Source organism: Arvicanthis niloticus, chromosome 12 (assembly GCF_011762505.2).
Source record: "Arvicanthis niloticus isolate mArvNil1 chromosome 12, mArvNil1.pat.X, whole genome shotgun sequence".
NCBI classification, from domain to species: Eukaryota; Metazoa; Chordata; class Mammalia; order Rodentia; family Muridae; genus Arvicanthis; species Arvicanthis niloticus.
Window position 1 is genome coordinate 46,493,212 of NC_047669.1, and position 25,776 is coordinate 46,518,987.

At 39.6% G+C, this 25,776-nt stretch overlaps 1 long non-coding RNA gene and 2 pseudogenes across 1 annotated transcript; all 3 read right to left on the minus strand.

The window, feature by feature from the left end:
• Positions 1 to 855: 855 nt before the first annotated feature.
• Positions 856 to 14,563, minus strand: LOC143433750 (uncharacterized). Its single transcript, XR_013103159.1, has 3 exons — positions 14,356 to 14,563; positions 7,851 to 7,940; positions 856 to 2,362 (listed from the first exon to the last, which is right to left on the minus strand). It is a non-coding gene; the product is annotated as an uncharacterized LOC143433750 (long non-coding RNA).
• LOC117717624 (large ribosomal subunit protein eL33 pseudogene) lies at positions 2,548 to 2,906 on the minus strand (annotated as a pseudogene).
• A 1,161-nt stretch (positions 14,564 to 15,724) lies between the features above and the next one.
• Positions 15,725 to 16,018, minus strand: LOC117717625 (protein S100-A11 pseudogene; annotated as a pseudogene).
• Between the last annotated feature and the right edge of the window lie 9,758 nt (positions 16,019 to 25,776).

Sequence of the window (25,776 nt, forward strand, 5' to 3'; positions counted from 1 at the left end):
TTTTCTGTTCATTGGTTGACAGAGGTGTAGATTGACTCCATTCCCTTGCGATTATAATAGCAAAATGACTGGATATACAAATATCCCTGTAGTAAACTATGAAATCTTTAGATTTGTGGCCATGAGTGGTATTACTAGGTCATACGGTGGTGGTGGTGGTGGTAATGGTGGTGTGTGTGTTAACAATCTCAAAACTGATTTCCATAATGGCTCAATCAATCTTTACTCCCACTAGTAGTAAATAAAGGTTCTTCCATTCTCACATCCTCTCGAAAATTTATTGATGCTGTACTTATTGATGACAGCTATTCTTATTGGAGGGACATGGTACCTCCAATACCATGGTAGCTTAATATGTAATTTTTTAAATGAGTAAAGATGTTGAATACTTTTGAAAAAATATATAGACCATTTACATTTCTTCTTTTGAGAACTTTCTGGACATTTTTTTTTTTTTTTGGCCTAACTGTTGATTGGCAATTTTGTTTCCTTTGTGCTTAAAATTTGCAATGCTTTGGAAATCTGGATATGAGCCCCAGAAAGAAACCATGAAGAAGCACATGACGTAAGCTCCTTAAAAGTGTAAAGAGCAAGGAATCTACTTTGGCGGTGAGATCAATTACTGCAGAGGCGCAGTTGAGAAAGAGGGACATGGTGAAAGACCCCAAAAGGGGACCCTCACCCAAGTCCGGACCTGCACGAACCCAAGGATACACGAGAAACCATCTTGATGCAATTGCAGAGGAGGTTTAATGACGAGGGCCCTTGGGCCAGAACATATCTCACGCAGGAGATAGAGATTCCGACCCAGGACCCAGGGAACTTGGGATATTTATCGGTAGGGGTTGGGGAGAGCAGGAAAATTTGGCGCGGTTACATATGATTGGTTGTACTTTCGAGCGGCTACACATGATTGGATATTTCAAACATCAGCAACTTGCAGAACTGGCAGAACTTGTAGAAACTCGGACCTCCCAGAAAAGGGAGGGAGAGAGAAGTAAACACCAGATAGCCCATTACTCACTTGGGCTTGTTTTGACTTGTCTGGGCACGCCCTTGCATGCCTTTATTTTTGGTCACCCTGCCCCTGCAGGGACTTAATATTTTATTATGACTAAATTTAACAATTTTTTGGTGGTTTTTGCTGACCAAGAATTTTGTTATTGTTTCAACGCTGCTTTCAAATTTTATTTTCACAATGGAAGGCTTCTGTGACAACCCTTAACCTCTACCCCTACCCCAAAAGTAACAGCTCTAAACAGAAGCCATCAAAGAGAACTCTTAAAATTTGCAATTAGGATTCTAAAGTGTAAATCTCCATAGTTGCTGGCTTCTAGTGGGGATGTGGATGAAAAGGGATTCAATTTTCTTTAGGGGCCTGGCCACATGCTCCAGTAAGTGAGTATAAGCCGCACAAATTGGACTTGCTTTATTTGTTTTTATTTTTATTTTGTTGTTAGGGGAGGAGTCAGGAGGGCAGGGAAGTGGAGAAAGAAGGACTACAAGATGAGTGTGGTGGAGGGGCGTGAGGTGAAATTCCCAAAGAATCAATAAAAGTATTATTTTTGAAAAGCATAAAATAAAAGTTACAAGAAACTGATAGAAATGCAGAGACTCACTTGTTCTCACCCTTGGGAAACCCATGGAAGCCTGAAGTCATAATATAGACTGAAACCCTCTTCCTCATATGGAGCTGCCTTGTCCAGCTTTAATAGGAGGGGAGGTGCCTAGTCTTAAAGCAACTCGATACATGTTTTGGTGATACCCACGGAAGTCCTGCCCTTTTCTAAATAGAAACAAGGGGGAGTGAGTGGGGGGTTGGGTAGGTGGAAGAAGAGACTAGTGGGGAAGATGAGGAAGGGGAAGCTATGATTGGAATGCAAAAAATTAATAATAATAATTAAATAAATGTGTGTGTGTGTGTGTACCCAAGACTTACAGGGTTAAAAACAGAGACAGTAAAGAAAAAAAGATCAAACTTTTAAAAAAGCAAAAGAGAAAAAGAAAAGGACACAAAACCATATTATGAGACAAAGAACTTCCAAAGAGCCCACTGGGTTCATCTTCTGTAGGCATCTCCTGCTGGGCACGCAGCCCACCCTTAAGAGTAGTTTGTTTCCTCGGTGAGACTCTCTTGGAGAAAACTAAATCTTCATTTCTAAAGGCTTACCAATTGGAGATAGATTCTGGGCTAGGGATTGGGACATGTGTCCCCATCTGGCACAGATCCTTGCCTCTCAGTTTCTGTGAGTTTTTATGTGTCTCAGTCCGGTTGGGGGTAGAAGGCCTCGTTTCTTTGGTGATTCCCATCACTTCTGAATTCCTTCCACAAGGAGGTGTTCTTCTACAGGTTTCCCGAGATCTGAATGAAGAGATTTAATGGAAACATTAAATTTATAAGATGAGAGATATATCCAACATTGACAGCACCATTCGCTAAACAGGATTTTTTTTCCCCACTTACACTACATCCTTTTGTCGGCTCTGTCAAAAATTTGATAGGTCACAAAATAGTTAAAGGTTTTTTTTTGTTTTGTTTTAAATCTACGTTTATTTATTTACTTTCCATTAGTTTAAATCTGGGATGGTACAGCATCAAATGAATTCTGTGTCCAATGGCCTTTGCAGGAAGGTTGCTTCAGAATTTGGCAGGCACGAACCATGCCACTGTTTCGGTGGGCCCGAGTTACCTTCCCCCAGATCACTCTGGTTTTGTTTGGTTTGCCTCCAGGAGTCACTGTATTGTTTTTTGCTTTGTACACATAAGCACATCTCTTGACTAAGTAGAACTCAGTTTCATCTCACGCATAAACGCCTTCAATTTTAAGAAGAACCATGTGCTCTCTTTGGTTCCAGAGACCTCGCTTGTAGCCAGCAAAAGTGGCCTTGCACAGCCTTCCAAACATACTTGCTTTTAGAAGTCCTGTTCCCAGCAGGCCCACACAGGCTCCAAGATGGACATAGTTAAAGTGTTTGTTTCCCAACACAAAGACCAGGGTATGGATCAATGTGATTCTCTCTCTCTCTCTCTCTCTCTCTCTCTCTCTCTCTCTCTCTCTCTCTCTCTCCTTTTTAAAAAATCGTGGATCCTCAGAGACATCTCTTCTTCTGTCCCTCTTACTTTACGATTAATTACATAAATGTTTTCTTAGTTTCTATTGGAGAAGAAAGGGCTGATAGCAGGGATCATGGAGAAGTGCTGTCTACTAACTTGATACTCCTGGCTTGCTCAGTTTGATTTCTTATACACCTCAGAACCACAAGCTCAGATTGACATATCCCATGGGAATCTGGGTCCTCCCACATCAATCATTAATCAAGAAAATGTTCCACAGACTTGCCTACATGCTGATCTTATAAATAAGCATTTTCTCAATTGAGGTCCGCTCCTCTTAGATGACTCTAGCTTGCATCAGTTGAAAAAAAAATCAGCCAGCACAAATATCTTCCAATCTATTTTATTGAGTGGGTAGTGTACAAACATTAAAATAAAATTAAATATAAAATAAAATAAATTATATATTTATAAGAACAAATGTCACATTTTAATCTAGTTTGTGTGTGTGTGTGTGTGTGTGTGTGTGTATGTATGTGTGTGTATGTGTGTGTGTGTGTCCTTTATAACACTGGCTTTTAAAGATGTCAGTGGAGAATCTACTTGGGCCAATGCAAGAATTATTTTATAGTTTACTAATAGTTTCCACGAAACAAATAGGAACCAAAGAATACTTCGCTTGTGTTACACTGCTTTGAACCTGAAAGCTCCAATTATCAGACCTTGATAGATACCATTCACTGTTAACTGAACTTATTAATTATGCATATTTCAGAGAAAACTGATGTGACAAGGTTATCCATATTATTACACATTTTTTTTTTTTTACTTTCATAAGCTTACAGTCGAAACTGGCTGTTAAGACAGAAATAAACAGAACTGAAAATAATGGCCTGGTCCCTAAGAAATTTGTTAGCATATTTAATGTGAAAGGGAATTTTCTGCAACAAATACAAAAATCCAATCAAGGTTCTTTGCAGGAAAGGAGGCCAAACAAATTATTTTCTCATTTTTCATAGGATGACATTGTGGTCAATAATACATTTAAATTAGATAGGCTAGGATCCATGGAAATAGAGTTCTGGTAGCAGAACCATTTAAAAGCTGCCCATTAATATAAATTTAATGTCTGAAAAAGTACAAATGCTTTCTTCTATTCATTTACTTTCAGAAATTGTCTTTAATCATATTCCTTGATTCCTTTGGAAAATAAAAGCACTCCTCAGTAATTTACATTTGGCTTTTGGATTCTGTCTACATTCTGTGTGAAACAGGACACCTGGTTTAGTAGAAGTTAACTTCAACTCACATCGAGAAGCTTCTATTTCAAAATCATGCTGTCAGTAAGGCATCCAGGCCCATAAGCACTGACAAAAATGAATAACAGGATCTGTGCTTGGAACTTGGCAAAGGTGCCCTCTAAAGCCCCAGTAGTGGATCAGCTTGTCTCTCGAATCAGCGGATACATACTCGAGATTTGAATTTTCTCTCTTTGGTATTTCAGAGGGATTACTAATACAAGACTTGCAATGTTTAACACACTGTCCGACATGCTTGAGGAATAGAGGTCAGAGGAACAGCCTCTGGCCCTCAGGGTTTGCTACGAGCTCTGAGATTCTGAAATTTGCAGTTACCACAGAAAACGCTGAAGGCAATCAGAGCTGCCTGGAGCACAGAGGTTAGTTATTATCAGGACTGTGCCTTGAAGCCTTGTGAAATCGCTCTTCAGGTGAAGGCCACACATTTGACCACTATGCCAAGCAGAGCAGGAGATGCAATAATGGTTTACCTCTCCTTCTCTCTCACCTTTCAAATCCCATGTGAGCACAGACAATTGGAAAAAAAGAAAAAGAAAATTAAAAAAAAAATTATGTCAGGGGGATGGATGGAGAGATGGCTCCATGGTTAAGCGCTGTAGCTATTCTTCCAGAGGATCCATGTGATTCCCAGCACCTACATGACAGCTCACTTCTATTTGTAACTCCAGGATCTGACACCCTCGCACAGATGTACATAGTGGCAAAACACACATAAAGTAAAAATAAACAAATAAATAAACTACTTTAAAAAAAATGTCAGGCCAGAGTTCCAAAAGAGAATCCAGGCAGAAAAAGGTCCTCTAAGGTCTTACTTTTGCAGCCAATGGCTCTGTGTTAAAGGTTTGTGTTATAACTGGAGCTTAAGAGTGATGTGATTGAAACTTGGTTCTAACACAGTAGGGGATTTGATTTGGAAGGCTATTCTTGTCAACTAGGTCTCTCTTTGGAAAGAATAGCTGAGTTTGTGAATATAAAACTTAAAACAAAACAAACAAACAAAACAACAACCAAATCCTCCCAAAGATGATATGAACTGTCCTTGGTAGAAAGTGAGATGAACCTCCATCATGGAACCTGTACTAGGATCTAGAAGCAAAGGCATGCGTGCAGCAGTGACCATTGCCAAGCCAACCTAAGAGTATCAGTGCACAGCAGGTATAAAAAGCCTGACCCCAAGAAAATGAGCTCCGTTAGAAACTCAGGTGATTCTCCTACTCTCTGAGGACAGTGCAAACAAGACCAGCTGTTCCTACATCTGGGTATTCCCCCAAAGCCACTGCACAGTATTGAAGAAAGGAGAAACAAACAATAGAGAAAGAAAGAAAAAGAAAGAAAGAAAGAAAGAAAGAAAGAAAGAAAGAAAGAAAGAAAAAGAAAAGCAGGCATACTGCTCTTTTAAAGACAGAAATTACATTATTTCAATTTAGAGACTCTTAGTGTCCAAACAAAGGTGGTAGATGAAAGCACTTCTGGGTTTTTTGGGTTTTTTGTTTTGTTTTGTTTTTAAGCCCATTAATCTGTACTGTTTGAAAAGCATGAACTCATATAGGCAAAGAATGTTAGAAATAAGCAAACATGGCTGGGGAGCCAGAAAGCCACTAAATGAATGATGAGTTCCTGGGCAGTGGTGAAAAGGCTGAGCACTAAGCCAGCAGGGGGGAGAGCTAAGGAGTTACCTGGCAACCACAAGTTAGCAGTCAAAGTCCCTGAGGCAGACTGCGGAAATGGGAGCAGGGAGTAATGATAAACCTTAAAGTGCTGCTCAAAAGTCATTCTTGACAGACAGATTCCCTATACCATTTTGAACTTCATGAAAAGGTCTGACTATGTTTGCCTCATTTTGGAAAAACTTTCAGAGAAAGAGAGAGAAAGAGAACTGAGTGGAGGCACAGGAATGAGAAGAGGCTCCATGATTATTCAAATGGGAATATTAATGTTAGTTAATATTGGGACCCAAGTCCCAGCACCATCCAAGAAGAAAAAAATTTCCTCTCCAGATCAGCCCTACCAGCCCAAGAGAATCCCTTTTAAAGTGTTTGCACTTGCTTGGTTAGACTGACTCCAAGTACAACCACTCTGAAAATCAGTCTGGAGTTCCTCAGAAAATTGGACATAGCATTACCTGAGGACCCAGCAATACCACTCCTGGGCATAGACCCAGAAGATGCTTCAACATATAACAAGGACATATGCTCTACTATGTTCATAGCAGCCTTATTTATAATAGCCAGAAGCTGGAAAGAACCCAGATGTCCTTCAACAGAGGAATGGATACAAAAAATGTGGTACATTTACACAATGGAGTATTACTCGGCTATTAAAAATAATGAATTCAAGAAATTCTTAGGTAAATGAATGGATCTAGAAAATATCATCCTGAGTCAGTTAATCCAATCACAAAAGAACACACATGGTATTTACTCACTGATAAGTGGATATTAGCCCAAAAGCTTGAAATAGCCAAGATTCAACTCACAGACCATATGAAGCTCATGAAGAAGGAAGACCAAGTGTGGATGCCTCTGTCCTTCTTAGAAGGAGTAACAAACACTCAAGGGAACAAATATGGAGACAAAGTGTGGAACAGAAACTGAAGGAGGGGCCATCTGGAGACCATTCCACCTGGGTATTTATCCCATGTGCAGTCCCCAAAGGTAGACGCTGATGTGGATGTCAGGAAGTGCATGCTGACAAGAGCCTGATATAGCTGTCTCCTTAGAGTCTGACATATTCAGAGGCAGATGCTCACAGCTAACCCCTGATCTGATCAAGGGGTTCCCAACAGAGAAGTTAGAGAAAAGACTGAAGGAACAGAAAGGGTTTGTGGCCCCATGAGGAGAGCAACAATACCAACCAACCAGAGCTCCCCAGGGTCTAAACCACCAGCCTGGGAGCACATAGGGAGGGACACATGACTCCATCTGTATATGTATGGGAGGATGGCCTTGTTGGGCATAGGTGGGAGAGGAGATCCTTGGTCCCATGAAAGCTGAACATTGAATGGGAGGAGAATTCAAGGGTGGGGAGGTGAGAGTGTTGAGATAGGTAGGGGCACATCCTCATAGGCAGGGTGGGATTGGAGGTTCCTGGGTGGTGGAGGGAATGGGGTAAGAGGATAAAATCTGAAATGTAAATATAATATCCAATAACAAATAAAAAAATAAAGTGTTTGCACAACAGATCTCAAGGAAACTTATCGGTCAAAATAATCTAAAGTCACCGTTCCCCTCCTCCTCCCACTCCACCCACAGAGTTCCCAAGCAGGATTTTGAGGCACATTGGTCTTTTCTAAGAATGGTCAGTAAAGATATTTGAGACAAACCCCTAAGTCTGCCAGAATAAAAAGAAAGACTATTCTACAGCTGAAGATGGTGGCTTCCCACCAGAACAAGGACAGGTTCCATTTCAAAGCTGAAATGGAGAGCTTGTCCTCTCCTGTACTACTGTCATCGTAAGGAGAGAGTAGTTAAAATAACCTGTGTGGGAAGATAGCAGCATCATGGTCTCATAGCAACAGCAGCAGCGGCAGCCTCATTACCAAAGGAAGTAGTCCAACTTAACCTCACCTGTTGGCAAAGAAAAACATGAAAGAAGTGACTAAAATTAAAGACACGTCAAGTCCTCATAATAAACCACTGAGTCGTCAGATAAAATTAGAGATTTTGTTAAGTGCCTAGTTCTGTGCCCCATTGGTTGGTGGAGCCTTTAGGACTTCAGCATACATTCAGTTTTCATGCACACATTTCAGGGCTACAACTCACGGGGAAGGAGAGATGGATGGCCTCTGCTGCCACTTGGCAGCTGCCATCATATCTCCTTTCCTGGCACGGTCCACTACATTTTCTCTTCATTGATGTTTTTAACATGCAAAATGGAGAGGAAAGCATCACTGGCAACACTTTCAAACTTCATTAAATTTCTGATTTTTTTTTTTTAAGTTTTCAATTACATCCTTTGAGAGATGGTTTTGAGCAATTCTCTGCAAATAGTCTGCAAAAAAAGTAGAATTAATTTTTAATAATTGTGAAGAGAAGAGGCAGCTTGGAATCCAACAAAAGCAGGAAACTTACCTATCCATCTGGTATAATTCGTGCCAGTCATACCAATGAGTACAAATTTAATATAACACTCCGACAATACAGGAAAAAAAAAAAAAAAAAAAAGCTAGCTTAGCGTGTCACCACTCACTAAATTCCAGGCATAGTCTTTGGTATTCATACTGTAGTGGGGCTTACATAAAAGAAAAATTTAATAATACCTCCTCATTTAAACCAGGGCATATGCTTCCTCTGACAGTTAAAGTCAGCAAATAAACACTCTTCGCTCTGTATTTGGGGAACCTGGGTCAGATAATACAGCACAAGGTGCTCATCAAAGAGGAAAAGGTCCTGATGGATTTCCCAAAAGTCAGCCTGTGAGTGCCCTACTGGCAATCATCAGGGCTACTTGGTGACAACGCAAATTTCTAAATCATGCCTTGAAAGGCCTCCTGTGGAATCCCTACAATAAGTGCGAAAACCTGATGTTCTAGTCTTATCAACTTCCCAAGGACTACTTAAACTGATGACCTGTGGCCATGGCCTGATTTAATGCATTGGATCTGAGTACTAGAGAACTGCAAGTGTCAGAGAGTCCAAGCCAAAGCAAGGGACACTGCTTCTCAGGAGAGCTGGGGAAGGCAGTCAACCATTAAGATATATAAGTTCACAGATACTAAAATGATTCTTTGTCTTGTATTAAAGTAAACACTTGGAAGGAGCACAAACATTCTGTGAAGTTACTTCACTATTTCTACAACTGAATCCATAAATTTTAATTTTAAGTAAAGCACTAAAACATTATGAAAAGAGTGCATATGACATCTTCATTACTTGGGGGGTAAGTATAGCTGCTTACATAAGAAAAGTCACCCTTACTAAGCATAATACATTCCTCTCACAGGACTAAGCAGTCAACTCCACAACTTCGAGGTATGTGCTTCTTTGAAATGTCTAGTTTACCATACTCAAAATTTGGCACTGGGGTCATACTTATATCATGCTGCTGGACCTCTGTACATCACCACTAGTTTATTCTGGAAAGTATAAAGGACCAAAAGAAATGATGGACATACCAGCAGAGTCAAAATTGTCTCGATGGTACCCCTTTATAAGCTCTGTGCTGCAATTTGCAGCCTCAGACTAATAAATAGTTTCTACTAACTATCTAAATAAGTAGCGGATATAAATGGGTTGAATACAATAGAATCTCTAACAAAATTTGAGTTGATTGTTCAAAGACAAGAATGGATCATTGAATAGAAATTTGGAAGTCTAGTATCTCTTTTAGGCACTGGATTTCTCACCAACAACATGGGAACCAATATTTGATTGTCTAGATTGTTGTGTTTATGGATATCATTATGTTAAAAGCTAGGTACTCAATAGAGATGTTTTCGGTGAGAAAATTTATCAAAATGTCAATACTTTACTAACATCATTTTACTTTTACTGAACATCTTTGCAGGATCAGTTCATTAATCCTGTGTATTGCCATGAAATACTAGAAGAACTTAGTTCAACAATTTCATGTTATCTCTTTCATTACCTTACCCACTGGTGAAGCAATGGTCAGGCGTTAACCGATGCTCCAAAGTTCACCAACTGCTAAGAAAAACCAAGTACCCAAGAATGGCGAAAACCTCCAGCAATGGGGACGGGTGCTCAGTCCACATGACTGTTGAGCAAACCCATACCTGCCTTTACTCTTCACCAAAACAGTGTCCTTACTTGTCTAAGACATACTTTCTTTAATACATCCTACTTTCCTCTATAAAGATCACATGCTATGGCCTTTGTTCTTCTCAAGCAGACAGCAGAATGGAAGCATAGCTATTCCACTGATGTTGATTTCTTTGCTTATTTTCATAAATTTAGCAAATATGCACACCAAGTCTTGATATCATAGCATTCATGCCCCTTTACCATGTGACTCAGCCCCTTAAAAAACCTGTGTCTGTGGAAGTGGGCTTAATAATATAAGTGATTTGATGCAATCTAGACACCTAGACAGGTCTCCATAGGACTTAGAATTCTGGCCTCATCGCCTTGCCACACTATTCTGAGATGACCACAGAAGATAGTAGATCTGGACAACGTAGAAGGACTTGGTACCTAGACAATAGTCTGCAGTCTCTACCATGCAGGTAAGTTAGTCCTGAGAGGCTGAGAAACTCTCCAACTAAACATACCTGCAGAGGCAAATGCTAATTAAGTCACCATCAACCTAAAATGTTAATAAACAAATCATTGCAATAAGTCAGTGAGCTTTAAAAGACTGTATAACACAATATAAAATAGTATTATGAGCTGGAAAGATGGCTCAGTGGTTAAGAGCACTTATTGTTCTTCCAGAGGTCCTGAGTTCAATTCCCAGCAACCACAGCTCACAGCCATGTGTAATGGGATCTGATGCCCTCTTCTGGTGCATCTGAAGACAGTTACAATGAACTCATATAAATAAACTAAATAAGTCTTTAAAAATTAAAATAATATTACTTTGCAAAGTAATACATTCAAAACTTTACTTACTATTGTCTTTAATCTTGTGCCTGTTGGGGAGACAGAGTCCTAACACATGAAGTGCTTTTAATAACTACTTACAAAATGAAAGAATGAATTAGTCACAAGAGAAGTACCTTTAAATTCAATAAAGATCTGGAATTTATAATCTCCACCACTCAGTATCCACCAGTATTGAACTCACAGCACCATCTACTGGCCAGTGAGATCATTTTGAGTAGACAAAGCAGAGATGAATTGACACTTCTTTGTAATAATTCAATAATAATTTTAAATGAGCCATGTGTGTCCCTTCAAGAGCACAATCACACAGACACACTTTTCTCTATAGATGGTGTCTTAAATAATAGGATCAGAGTCAGCATATAGTTTTCATTATAGTATTGTTATTTAAAAATCTACCCCAGTCTCCTCATGTGCATTCAACGCTAATCCTAGCAATTGAAAGGCGGCTCAGAAGTTCAATGCCAGCCTGGTACATGATAGCATATCTCTAAAGGAGGGGGAGACAGGGGGAGGGAGCAAGGGATGAAAAGAGAGAGAACTAAACCCCAAATTCAACCTTTATGGAAATCTACTTTTCAATATCTTATGGGGCTATTTCTAAACTTTCTTATATAAAAAGTAAAATCTAATTCTGTATCTGGTTAATATTACAAGCCCTTGGAAATTTAGATGAATCGAAGGTGGATATTTAAAAACTGTTTTACAAAATTCTTTTTCATTGTTACAGTGAAAAACCTATACTAATTATTCTATAAAATGAGACCAGCATGAAGTCACTATACCTGCATTCTACTATTTAACTTTAGCCTTATCAGTTTCCTCTATGGGTGCTGTGATCATCCAAAGTTGTCATCTCGGACAACACAGAATGCTATTAGGCATATCTGTCAGAAATCACATGGCCTTTGAGTTAGCCATAAGCTCCGTGTGTGTAAAGGAAGTTCCTCTTTTACTGCTAGTGTGTACAAAGGAATGGTATATAGATGATGCTTCACATCCACAAACCATTTGGTCCTTTGAAATAGAGTTCTGTAGACCTGCTCCCATTTTAAATAAGCCATTAAGGATCCTTTTATGAAAAGTGACTTTATTTTTTTAAAGAACTATGTTTCCTTTTTCTGTTGTGGGTTTCTACTGCTTTAGGACACAGTGTGGCAACAGTGTCATGAGTAAGAGGAAACTCTAGTCAGAGTACCTTTTAATGGGAGAGGAGGTGTTCTGAAGAAATGTCTTATTTCAAAGAGGATTTTGAGCCTGATGTGTGTGTGCCTGCAATCTAGAAAGAACAAGGTAAAACCCGATATTAGTGCACATACAAGATTTGTGTGTTTGAAATTATAACCAAGGGGTGTTATCCATTATCCAAAGTTCTTTCCAAATAATCAGAAGTGGGAAAGAGTGAGGAACGGGGGAAACAAGAGGGGAGAGAAGGAAAAAAGAAGTGAAAGAGAGAAAGAGAAAAAGAGTAGAGAAAGAGAAAGAAAGTAAAGGTTATGCAAAAGTTTATATGTATGTGTTTCCATTCATCTAAGTATTCTATGTGTGTGTTTCCATTCATCTAAGTATTCTATACGATATTTCCAGACCAAGTAAAGATCATGAGATGGGCTTCATCATTATCTGCCACCATGGGTTTTTGATTTTGGTTTGTGTTTTATTTGAGAAACATAGTCTTTTGTCAGGACTTCCTGCAATCTCTTCCTAACTAGTCTGGCCTCTTTTATTTTTACAATATTCTAATGCATTCTCTATGTATCAGTTTTGTTTTTGAAAAAAAATAAAAAAAAACTTTATCTTACCATCCATTGTCTTGAAACTGGTGGGGATGGATCATGCTAGGGGGCATATTTAGGTATCCTATTAAACCCTTCAGTGACTTCCTAATGGTTTTGCACGAGAGACAAAAAGTTTAACAGCCCTCTGGTTTTTATAAAGCACTTAATATGTGTCTAAAATACAGTAAGGGCTTTTTAAAGTGTACCTATTATTATTAATACATAGGTCAAAATGGGAGGAATCTGACCTTTGCATGTATTTCAATCATTACATTAAAAGCAGTTATGGCCTTCAGACTCCAAATTATTGACGATAAAGATAGCTACTCTTCCTGATGGCTGAGAACCACATCTCAAGGCGAACCACAGAATCACTCATTTGCTCATTTGTTTATAACACAAAGAAATAAACTCAAAGTAAATTAGTCACTGGTTTGTTTACAGCCACGCTATTGGTTAGAAGAAAGAAAAAAAAGCCTGAAAGCAGATTTTAATTTCTCTGACTTCCAGTCCAGAGTTTCCTGTGATCTGTTCACTCAGTGTGATCCTAACAGAGCTCACCATCATTGCATACATTAGAAGGACATGTTAGAAAAATTCAGACCCAAAATACTTATACCAAGAAAAGATGGGAAAACATCTTCTATTGGCTGCTGTAGCTTTCTTGAATTCCTTTCACCAGCTGCATCTGTACATACTAGAAAGGACCACAGGAGATTACCTATGTATGAAGATTGCTAATGTGTGGTATTAAAAATTAATTCTAATTCTGAATAAATTGAACAAGAGGGAATCTTATCAGCCATCTGCTACAGAGTTTTCTGTTGTCCTGGTTACTTAACGTTTATGCTAATGAAAAATCAACCCTTGGGACCCCAGAAATCTCTAATTCCTCTTTTTCTTCACATACTCTCATCAGAGAGCCTTCAATTATCCTTAGAGGATTATAAATTCAATTTAAGCCAGTAAGTAAGTATAAAGAGACGAAGCAGTGATCTGAGGAAGAAAGGAATCTGGCATCTGAAGCGTCCATGGCCTTGGGTTGGGGAAAGAGCAGGAAACCTATCCTGTCGATGGGAAAAATGAGACTTGCATCTAAGTTTTAACTCCTATGAGATATACCCTGCTATTCACTCAATGGTGCTGTGTTCCTCTCTTCGCTGGCTTGCCATGGGTCTCCTCACCCCTCAAACACATTCCATAACTTGTCTTTAAATTTGTGATACCGTTCTCACAAGCTACCTGCGGGACAATTTCAAACTGTCTAAAACAAAGAAAACTCCCATTCTGGCTCCTCACACAAGACACAGCTAGATCAGCTGTTCTCTGTTTGCTGTTTATTGGCAAGTCAAAGAAAACTTTTAATTTTAAAAGGGCAGTATTGGCAAGGGTACATTTCCTGTATTTTTGTATGGTAAGTATAAAGAAGAGCTATGATCAGCACAGAGGGGATGCATTAGAGATGCATACATTACCAGATCAAAGAAATATTAATATTTAATACAGAGGCTTGGGCATAAAGGAAGAGAAAGCCAAAAATGTTCTTGAACAGTTTACACATTTTTTAAAATTACCATGTGTTTTATGTTCCTTCAGTAGCACAAAACATGAAAACAACATCCATCATTACAAATTCCTACCTTGTTAACAGATCCTGGTTTTCCTCAAGCAATGGATAAACAAAGGACAGTTCTGAGGCGAGCTTCCTGGTATCTTCTTGAATGTCTCCTTTGGTAGAGCACTTCAAAGAGAAGCGTTCTATGTGTGTGTTTCTAGCAGTCTTCTAGAAATGAACACCATCCGAAAAGCACGAGGATCCATGACAAAACAAATTCACTTCCATCTAGCACACTGGTGAGAGAGGCACTTTAAATTAATCTTCTTCCACAAAAGTTCAACAACATGCTTAGTAATCACTATAAAGACGGAGTTAATCTTTACTAGGAAGTTTCTTTTCCTACTCTGGTTGAATTCTTTATCATGAACATGTATATTATGTTATGCTATTCAAATATAACGGGTGACAGAATTATTTTTAAAGTAATTTGTAACCTCTCTCGTGAAATACGACACTGTGAAGTATGTGAAACACACATGCAGAGTAAGAAGAATAGGAATGGAGCAAACACCCATGTACCTTCCACCCTGGTTCAGACTCAAAACACTACATGCACTGTTGACTTCCCCATGCATCCTGAACACATCCTTCTCCTCCCGAAGCATAAACACTGTCATGGACCTGCCATTGGCAAGAAATAAAATAAATCTTTAAAAAACAAAGTGTGGCTATTGCTGTGTGTGTATATCTATGTACCGCATATGTCCCTTGTATCTACAACCAGAAAAGGGAATGGATCCGTTAGGACTAAGGCCAGAGATGAGCTGAAATGTAGGCACTGGGACCCCAACCTTCGTCCTCTGGAAGAGCAAGTGCTCTTGACAACTGAGCCACCAGTCTAGCCCTAAGGCCAAAGAATCTAAAAAAGAAGGTTAGATTAAGTGCAAAATGTGTCTCTGCCTAAAGGATGCCTGGAAATGTGAGCATCCCACAGAGAATTCCTCCTGATTAAGTAAGAACAGTTTTATATCAGAAAATTAACTTTCCTTTCTAGCTTTTCTTCTTTATGTTTTTAAGATATTTAAGAGACGCACTCATGAATTTACAAAATTACTGAAATGTCTTCTTAGAAGAGTATATTTTAAAACACAATTTAATAGAAGCATAATTTACATTTATTTCATGGTTTAAAAATACTTCAGAGTGAAATTTTTGTTTTCATTTCTTAGTTTAAATTTAGTTTTTTAAAAAGTAAAATTCTCTGCAAAGTGTTTTCTGTCCTCAAATTCTGGTTTTTTTTTTTTTAACATTAAAAAAAATGACATTGTATTATTTTCTCTAGCAGGTGTGGTTTGCATGTTCTGGTAGGTGTGGTGGGCTCAGTGCAGGTGTTGATGGAGGAGGCAGGTGGAGGAGGTGATGACTTGGTGGATGGAAGGGAATAGAAAGGGTTAGATACACTCCAAGAAAGTCCAGAGGAAGGACTCATGACACCATGCTATAGCTAAGCCACCAATACAGTTGAGAAACTCTTGGAATTCTAGCTGCCATCACTGTTGAGGTCCAGCTTCTTCATCATTCGGTCAAGGACACCAGGGTCCTTCTGATTCTCCATGAAGGCGGCCAGCTCCATGTTCATGGAGGAGAGGAACTCAGTTTTGGAGAGCTGACAGCTGTTTCCATCCTTCCCACTTTTGAAAAACAGCAATCATGGATTCGATGCATCTCTTAGTCTCTGTAGGCATTTTTGCCAAGTTGAGGACTGAGGTCCAGCTACAACTGAGGCTGACAGTGGCTGGGACAGGAGTGGCCTGTCCTCAAATTCTTAAGGAGAATTTTAATTCCGTGTCCCTTTCTCTAACCCATATTAAGTAATATTTTATCTCACGAAAGTCATCTGTAAATGCATTAGTGGTTAGCATCAGAAATGAACATGAGTCACTCTGCACTGGAAGAATTATGAAATCTCAGTCTCTACTGAAATCTACTCCCAGTACCCAGTAAGCTTCCAGCAACTGAATCAAAATGTTATTATGATTACAAGAAGACAATTTTGACTCTAGTTTCTCTTCAGTTCAAGCACTGAGTTGCAACATCACAGAAGTTATCCTTTGGAACACTGCAGGAAGCCATAGACTTGTTGTTCAAGCACTTTAAAATTCCTCATGTGTTGCACCCTGACTGTGTGTAGTCAATGTTGTATTGCCAAAAGCCATTTTTTTTTTTAACCTTCAACATCTGTATTAAACACGTCCTTTTACATTGCTGGTTAGATATATTCACAGAGATGGAAGGGATTTCCCAGAACTAGGTAATTTCTAGACACAGCAAAAATTTTGATGCTAGCCTTTGATCCAAAGAGTATATTCCACAACTACTTTCTGTATCTAGATTTCCCCCCCCCACTACTACCTACATAAGCTAGGGCCCCATATAAGGAGCAGGGCAGCGGGGTGGGGATGGGGGAGGGAATATTTCTTATTCTCCAGATCCTACCAAGTTACAAAACTGTCCCATTCTAAACAGACTTACTGGCCTACCCCAGCCCTTCTCATGGAAACCAAAGAAAAGCTGTTGCCCACATTCCTCCCCCAGTCTCTGCTTCCTGGATTACCCTGGTGTTCTTCCACGAAGCACCTGATGGCATGTTGTGCCTCCAGACCCTAGGAAGCTGAGTATAAAAAACACCTATATGACATGCAGTTCTATGTTTATGCCTCAATTTGCCTGGCTTTTAAAAAATTCTAGGTACATCTAAAATAATTCGTGTTCTTCTTCTGACCATAACTACAGCTGTGTCTAAGTACTTTTAGAATCATCAGGAGCTCTCTCTGAGTCCCATGTGGACAGACATGTCTGTAATTCCAGGACTGGGCTGACACAGGAGGAAGCTCCAAGCTCAAACTTGGGCATAACAAGACCTGCCAGATTCTGTTTCAAAACAACAAAATAAAGTCTCCTTGCTCTTACTTCTTTTCTCATACTGTTTAGAAATAATAAAGATAAGGGCAACACACATTTTAACTATACTTTATAAATAAGAAAAATAATATGAAAGGCAAAACTAACATAGACCTTTTCTAGATAACTCAGTAATCTGGCAGTAATCAAAGAAAACATTATTTGGAGTATAATTACCCAGAAGGGAATGTCTGTGATCCATATAGCCCTTCCCACCACCCTCTGTGTGTCCTATTGCACTTGTCTCGGTGATAAAGAGAAATGCCCCCGTCTGAGTCTGTCCACAGGTGGAAGGCTCACATGTTTAACTCCAAAGTGGCTTTCTATGTAATAGTTCTCGTTAAAAAAAAATCTTACTTTGGAAAATAAAAATTTTCCATACAATATGTTCTGATCACAGTTTCCCCTCTATCTTCTCCTCCCAGGTCTTCCCCAACCCCACCCCCGACCCCTAATACTCTCTCTTTAAGAAACAAACAGGAAAATAAAAAAGCTAGCAAACCAGGTTAAACACAACCAAAAGAAAAGCAAATAAACAAACAAACCCAAAAAACAACAACAACAAAAAAACTAAAGCAAAAAAGAAAAAGAATAAAGACAAGAAAAACACATAAGCACTCAGAGACATACACATATACACATATATAAAATCCCCATAAAACACAAAATTGGACAGCATAATACATATGCAAGAAAACAGTAAGATTAAACATCCTAAAGAAAACATATGAGACAAAAGAATTGGTTAAAAATAATATTGACTTCATTTTATGTTAACCGTCCACTGCTGAGAGTGGGTCCTGAGCAAGAGTTCCTTTGAGGAAAGGCAAAGCAACAGCACACTTTGGTGTGAAGTTTGCAGAGATGAGAGAGGGTCATAGCTAAGAAAATGCAGAGGAGCATCTATCACTGTCAGCTAGACCCTGACAAAACAAAGGACCCCGAAGTACTCAGCATGTGTGGGAATGCTTTATCACGAAGAACCTTGAAAGAGTATCATGACTTGAATGAACTTATCACTTTTGATGACAAGTCTTAAGGAAGATATTGACCGAGAGTTTTAATAAAGCAAATTCTGTGCTGAGACCTTGGGAGGAAATGCAACAAGCATAAGTAAGTAGGTAAGACAAAGATTAAAGAAGAAAGTCAGAGATGAGAGAGAGAATACTGACCATGGCTGTGGCTCAGTACAGGAAGAATGAAGTTCACCATCAAGGGGAAGACACTTGGCTTCTAATGTATATCCCTCCCAATCTCTTACAGGACTAATAAGATGTCATATCCATTACACTTTTCCTATTACTGTGATAAAATGTCCTAAGAAAAGCTATTTACAGGAGCAAGAGTTTACACTTGTTCACAGTTTAGGGGTATAGTCGATTGTGCCCAGAAAGTCAAGTTGACAGTAGCTACAATCAGCTGGTTACATGACATCTAAAATCAGGAAGCAGTGAGTGATGAATTCCTGCTGGTGCTAGTTAGCTTTCCTCATTTTTTGTACAAGTCTAGGACTTGATGTAGGCAATGGTGCCACCCATAGTGGATTGGTCTTCCAAGCTCAACTAAACTGATCAATATAATCCCCCTAGGAATCTCAGCTGCTAGCCTAGAACCTAGATAATCCCTCCAGGCTTACCTTCTCTGTTGCTCTAGAGCCCAATTGACAGTTAACATTAGCCAGTCAGAAAAGGCAAGTATTATCTTGAAAATTTCACAAGCATCCTAGATGGTTGTGGATTTTTCCAAAGAAAATTATTTTCCCAAGAAAAGAGGTAAAAGATTTCTTGATTATGCAAGTCCTTTGAGAAGTATCAAAACAGAAAGCATGTCCTTCTAGATAAGACACAGGCTCCTACTTTGGCCACCGTGAGGAGTCCCTTCACAGAAGCCTGCCACTACAATATGCAGTAAGACAGGGACAGAAACACAGAAGCTGGAAGAGATGCACTTGCTACCTTTAACTAAACCTGAGAGTTCACTTTCAGATCTTGTCTGAGAGGCAAAGCAAGATGAATAGGGGAACAGCAGAAGGGCAGTCAGGCACCCGCTGAATCACACGGGAAAATGACTACGAACACTATGGAGACAATAACTGTCTCTCCAGTGTGAGATCAGAGACCCCAGGCTAATAAATTTAGTTTAAAAAGAGCGGCCAGTAATTGGTTCAAAAATAAGAGTCTACGAGCCTGTAGCACAATCTCCCAGCTGAAGGCTCCAGTGCTCTCAGCTGCCGGGTACCCTGAAACAATTGAGCAGCAGAGAGGGAAGTGGGTGCTTTGAGAAACAGCCTGTGGTACAGCAAAATAAACCATTACCACTACATTTAATCTGGCTTTCCTAGTAAACCAGACAACTGTTTGTTCTGAATAAAATTAGGCATGACCTTGGAGCTCTATGGCCTGCACAGGTGATATTGAGGATTGATGGAGTTCAAACTCAGTATTGAGAGTTTACTATACAAACATGATGGATATGTTAATTTTCACTTTGACAAAACCTGAAATCTTCTGGAAGGTGTGCTTTCTAAGCACACTTGGAGATTAGCTTGAGTATATGCTACACAGGGAGATTAGAAACAGAGTCCCCTGTTGAAGGACATGTGGGTTCTTTCCAGCTTCTGGCTATTATAAATAAGGCTGCTATGAACATAGTGGAGCATATGTCCTTGTTATATGTTGAAGCATCTTCTGGGTATATGCTCAGGAATGATATAGCTGAGTCCTCAGGTAATTCTAGGTCCAATTTTCTGAGGAACTGCCAGACTGATTTCCAGGGTGGTTGCACCATCTTGCAATCCCACCAAAAATAGAGGAGTATTCCTCTTTCTCTTCATCCTCACTAGCATCTACTATTACCTGAGTTTCTGATCTTGGCCATTCTGACTGGTGTGAGGTGGAATCTCAGGGCTGTTTTGATTTGCATTTCCCTGATGACTAAGAATGCTGAACATTTCTTTAGGTGCTTCTCAGCCATTCGAGTTTCCTCAGGTGAGAATTCTTTGTTTAGCTCTGTATCCCATTTTTTAATAGGGTTATTTGGTTGTCTGGAGTCTAATTTCTTGAGTTCTTTGTATATATTGAATATTAGCCCTCTATCAGATATGTGACAGAGGGATGGATACAAAAAATGTGGTACATTTACACAATGGAGTATTATTCAGCTATTAAAACCAATGAATTCGAGAAATTCATAGGTAAATGGATGGAACTAGAAAATATCATCCTGAGTGAGGTAACCCAATCACAAAAGAACACACATGGTATTCACTCACTGATAATTGGATTTGGATATTAGCCCAGAAGCTTGAAATAGCCAAGATTCAACTCACAGACCACATGAAGCTCATGAAGAAGGAAGACCAAGTGTGGGGGCTTTCGTCCTTCTTAGGAGTAACAAAATACTTAAGGGAGAAAATATGGAAACAAAGTGTGGGGCAGAAACTGAAGGAGGGGCTGTCTGGAGACCAATCCACCTGGGTATCCATCCCATGTGCAGTCACAAAAGGTAGACGCTGATGTGGATGTCAGGAAGTGCATGCTGACAGGAGCCTGATATAGCTGTCTCCCTAGAGGTCTGCCAAAGTCTGACATATTCAGAGGCAGATGCTCACAGCTAACCATTGAACTGATCATGGGGTTCCCAATGGAGGAGTTTGAGAAAAGACTAAAGGAGCTGAAAGGGTTTGTGGCCCCATGAGGAGAACAACAATACCAACCAACCAGAGCTCCGTAGGGCCTAAACCACAGCCTGGGAGCACATAGGGAGGGACCCATGACTCCATCTGTATATGTAGGGGAGGATGGCCTTGTTGGGCATAGGTGGGAAAGGAGATCCTTGGTCCTATGAAGGCTGGAAGCCCAGTAGGGGAGAATTCTAGGGTAGGGAGGTAGGAGTGGGGGGGGGGTAGGCGGGGGCACATCCTCATAAAAGCAGGAGGGGGAATAGGTAGGGAGTTCCTGGGGGTGGAAATGGGGTAAGGAGATAACATCTGAAGTGTAAATAAAATATCCAATAATAAAAAGAGTCTGGGGGGGGGGCAAACCCTACCCTTGGAAGGTTCCATCTTGTGAAGAACCAAAAAAAGAGTGGAGATGGAAGCTTAATCTAAACAAGTTACTTCCTAAAAGAATATTTCCTTGGTGCTGGCCAAGCAAACGATGATTTAGGGCAGCCCACCTATTGTGGATAGCACTATACCTGGTGTGGGATCCTGGACTGCAGCTGTAGGAGAAATAATCTGAGCACCATGGGTTCATTCATTGTTCTCTCCATGTGTACATATGTGTCTAGCTCCTTCAAGTCTTTGCCTCCTTGACCAGTCCATCATGATGAACTATACCTCGAACCATGAGCTGAAATAGGCCCTTTCTTAAGTTTGCTTTGTTGTAGTATCTTATGACAGGAGCCTGAAAACAAACTAAGACAGCCATGTACTTGGTTGTGTTGTTGTTCATTGTTGGCTTTCTTGCTTTGGTACCTGCAGATCACACATCTCTACATTGGCAGGTTTCCTTGGCAGAGACGTACCAAGATCCTGACATCTCCACTATCCCTGGGCCTACACTGCAACCTTCACAGCTTTACCCCATGACCTCTAAGATGCTCCAAATGGATCCCAACCCTATATCCCAATGAGGTACATTACCTGGCCTCAGTTGCCCTTTGTGGTCCCATTGTTATATTGAACCTTTCATGCCTTTGACAACCAGTATTGCATGAAAAATGTTTATAAAACTGCAAAATTCTGCTGGCAACTTGAGATGTAGCCTACCCCAGTAAACTAAGGCTATATAAACTTTGGTGTGCTGGCCCCACGGGAACATTTCCCTGGGCAGTCATTTTTGAGTAGCAGGCAACCTTTTTGGCTTAAGCTTTCTTGTTCTGAATTCTTTCGGTTGTTAATAAGATTCCTTCGGTGCAGCCTGCCAGGGGTAGAGTTTGCCCTCTGGATACTTTTTCCCAGTCCCCTCACTACAGCACAGGAGATTTCTCCACAATGGTATTGGACTTTTTACCACTTGTAGCTGCTTGTTCAACATATCTCAATGCCATCCAGCCCTGACATTTCTATTCCAAACAAGTCAGTCAATCTCCATGAAACATAATAGTTCCTGGGTCACAGGCAGACTGCATCCAGCAAATATATACATCACAGCATCTATTTGGCCAGAATATCACAAAACTGGCTTCCATTTCCAATTCCTGGGAGTTCTTATTCTTGAAGACTCATAAATTGAATCTCTTCTGTCTATGCTTTTCCCAACAGTCTTGTCTTCCAAGATCCCAGAAGAGCAGGCCATTAAGCTGCCTGCAGTGCTCAATAGCTTTTCTAGCCCAAAGTTCCAAACATAACCATGTCAAAACCACTTCCATGTCTGTGAAACAAGTGCATTAGTGGAGACCCCTATCAGAAAGTTTAATGTTGCAATTGCATGAGAAAAGTTTGGTGTTTGGCACCTAATAAATATCCAATTCATAGTAGTTGTTTGAAACTCTTATTCCTCTATATATGGGACTCTTACTTCAAGATAATGACTCTGTGGTAATATAATATGACTACAACCTATACTTTAAATTTGTTTTAAAATTGGAATAAAATATTAAAAAGAACTTAGTATGGTACTTCATTGCCATAGTTTAAATATGTTCATATCTGCTTAGAATCTATATGGTAGGCAGAAATGGTTCAAATAAAAAAATTCACCTTTTCTCCTTCTGAACTAGTGCTCATAGCATCTGAAACTGCCATGTGCAATTCTATCCTACCCTACTGTACAGCTTACGAAACACAATAAGCAGCATATCAAGAAGTCATCAAGGATATAATATTGGATATATTACAGAGATAACCAAACAGCTGCTTAACTAAAATGCAGTAAGAGGAAATTTGCCACTGACCAGCCTCGGCTTAGGGACAGGTTCTGAGAGAAGGGGTATTTGAGGGCTGTAAAACAACCAACTTGAAGTGAAATTGTGGGTTACAAGCTGGCAGCCTATGTTTGGCTTTCCAGACTTCTCTCTCTCTCTCTCTCTCTCTCTCCTCTCAAGACACTTCAGATTCAGACTTCTCTCAGTGTTCTGCTCTGCTTTAGACAGCTTTCTCTTGATATTCTAGAACTCTCTGGACCGCTCATCTCTTGCTGATCAAAAGCTCAGTATTTTATTTTACATGTCAATTCAGTCATTACCCTAGATTCCATTTTGATTATTCCATGAACCAGCATCCCATCACCCCAAACTCTTGATTCAAAAAAAAAAAAAAAACAAAAAACAAAACAAAAAAAAAAAACCATACAGCAAGCACAAGCACAGGCAATAAGATTACTAGGTGGGACCCTTCTCTGGAATTACCATTCCAACCACACTTGGACCTAAATTTGCTCATTCCCAGGCTAGCCTTAAACTCAAAAATCTGCCAGTCTTTGTATCTTTCTGACAAGCTGGCTCATAGTGCAGCTGCCTCTGGTTCTTTGGATCTGTGAAGCTCCCTATACAATTCATATTGCATGGTTGAGAAATTATATATTTTCAAACTCATGTTTTCAGTGCTCTTTCCCATTGCCTTAAGAGCTGTCCTGAAGGTCACAGAGTTCTACCAATTTGCAGAGACAGACACACCTGCTTCTCCTGAACTACTGCTGTCTCTGATTATTATAGAGTTATTAACCATGACAGAGAGGGCACTCCTCAAGGAAAGAACATGAGAATATGTACATTATTATATAAACAAACCTTACACTCACAGCAACTACAAACAACTGTGGGGGCCACAGCCTGCAATCTCTGTTCAGGGGACAGGAACCATGTCATGTTGTTCCTTACACATGACCAAGCAGGACTCTGCAGGGATTTCTGCCTAGTATTATAAATCTAGCCATCTACCTGTGCATGGTAAGGTCAGGAACCTAGAGGAGAATCTACTATTGACACATTTCCAAACTAGTATAGGTCCCAGTTGCATCCTAAATACAGATAAGTGTAGCTATCACTCCTCATTGAAGAAGTATCATTTGTAGTAGTTATTATCCATCACAGAAATCTATAAGCAGTCAAACTGCAGAGAACAACTGGCCATGGGTTGACTAGCCCCATATTATAAATCTACAAGACAACGCCTACACCTAGGGCACAGGGAACAACCAAAAGGAGAGGGCAGAAATATTGTAAGAAGCAGAGAACTAGAAAATATGTGACCAAGATACTAGAAGATACCGAGAAGGTAGCAGACATATACAGGTAATTGCACCTAAGAAAATTTAACAGCATGATCACCAAATTAAGACCTACACAATGTCATCACCAGTTGACATTCCAATATAGATGATAACAACAGCTCAAGGTCATACTCCTAGCTTATAGGATCCCTGTAAAGTTATCACAAGTCATCATTCCTAAACACATATACATTATAGGTTGTGTTTTATATATAGGTTGTGTGTGTGTGTGTGTGTGTGTGTGTGTGTATGTGTGTACATCTGTGTGTATAGGTGTATGTTACAATAATAATTAAACAGGTTATGAAGTTGAGAGGAAGTGAGTAAAAGGACACAAAAGGGGTTAGAGAAAAGGGTGTGGGGGATGGAAATGATGTAAATACAATACTCATTCCTCAGAAGAGGGAGAAAAGGATAGTAGAATCAATCAACTAACAGGGCTCAAAGGGGCTCATCGCTGAAGCAACAATCAGGGAGACTGTCCAGGTTTGAGCTAGGTCCTCAGCATATATGTTCCAGTTAAGTAGCTTGTTAATCTTGTGGGATTCCTAACAGTGGGAGTGGAAGTTATCTCTGACTCTTTTGCCTGCTTTTGGGAATGTTTTCCCCCTCCTCGAAAGACGAAAGCCTTGATATGAGGGTATGTGCCCAGTCTTATTTCCCCCTCGAAAGAGGAAAGCCTTGACTTGAGGGTATGTGCCAGTTAGTTATAAGTCTAACTTCTTATGCCATGTTCAGTTAATATCTCTAAGGGGTCTGTTTTTTTCTGAAAGGAAATGGAGGAGAAATTAATCTCTGAATTAGAAGTGAAGAGAAGAGTCAAGGGAAGAAAAACTTCAGACAGGTTTTGATATATCAGAGAAGAACAAAATAAATGTAAAAAAAGTTTCAGCTACAATGACAGACATCGGCCTAGGCATTGGAATTGTAGGAAGAAAAATATGTGCACGTTATGAATGGACAAGAAGCAAAAACTTTGAGAAGCAGAGAAATCAAGAATAGTTTGCATTCTGAAAATGCCTGCTTTCATTCATTAGGAGATTTGTTCCCACTGAGAAGGCCAAAATTTTCTGAAAATAAGCCAGAAAGTTAAGAGTATTGGGAAAAACAAAAAACAAAATAATAATTAAATAACTTTTACAGTTTTAATTTTAACCCTTTAAGAACCAGCCAAATGAATAATACAAGAATATATGTAAACTATTAAATATTTAGAAGAAGTAACTTTGGCATAATGCTCTAAAATTGAGATGAGGCTACTTTGTTGTTTACTTTCTTCCATTGTACAGATATTCCCACGATGGCTAGTTGCAACCCACAAATGATGC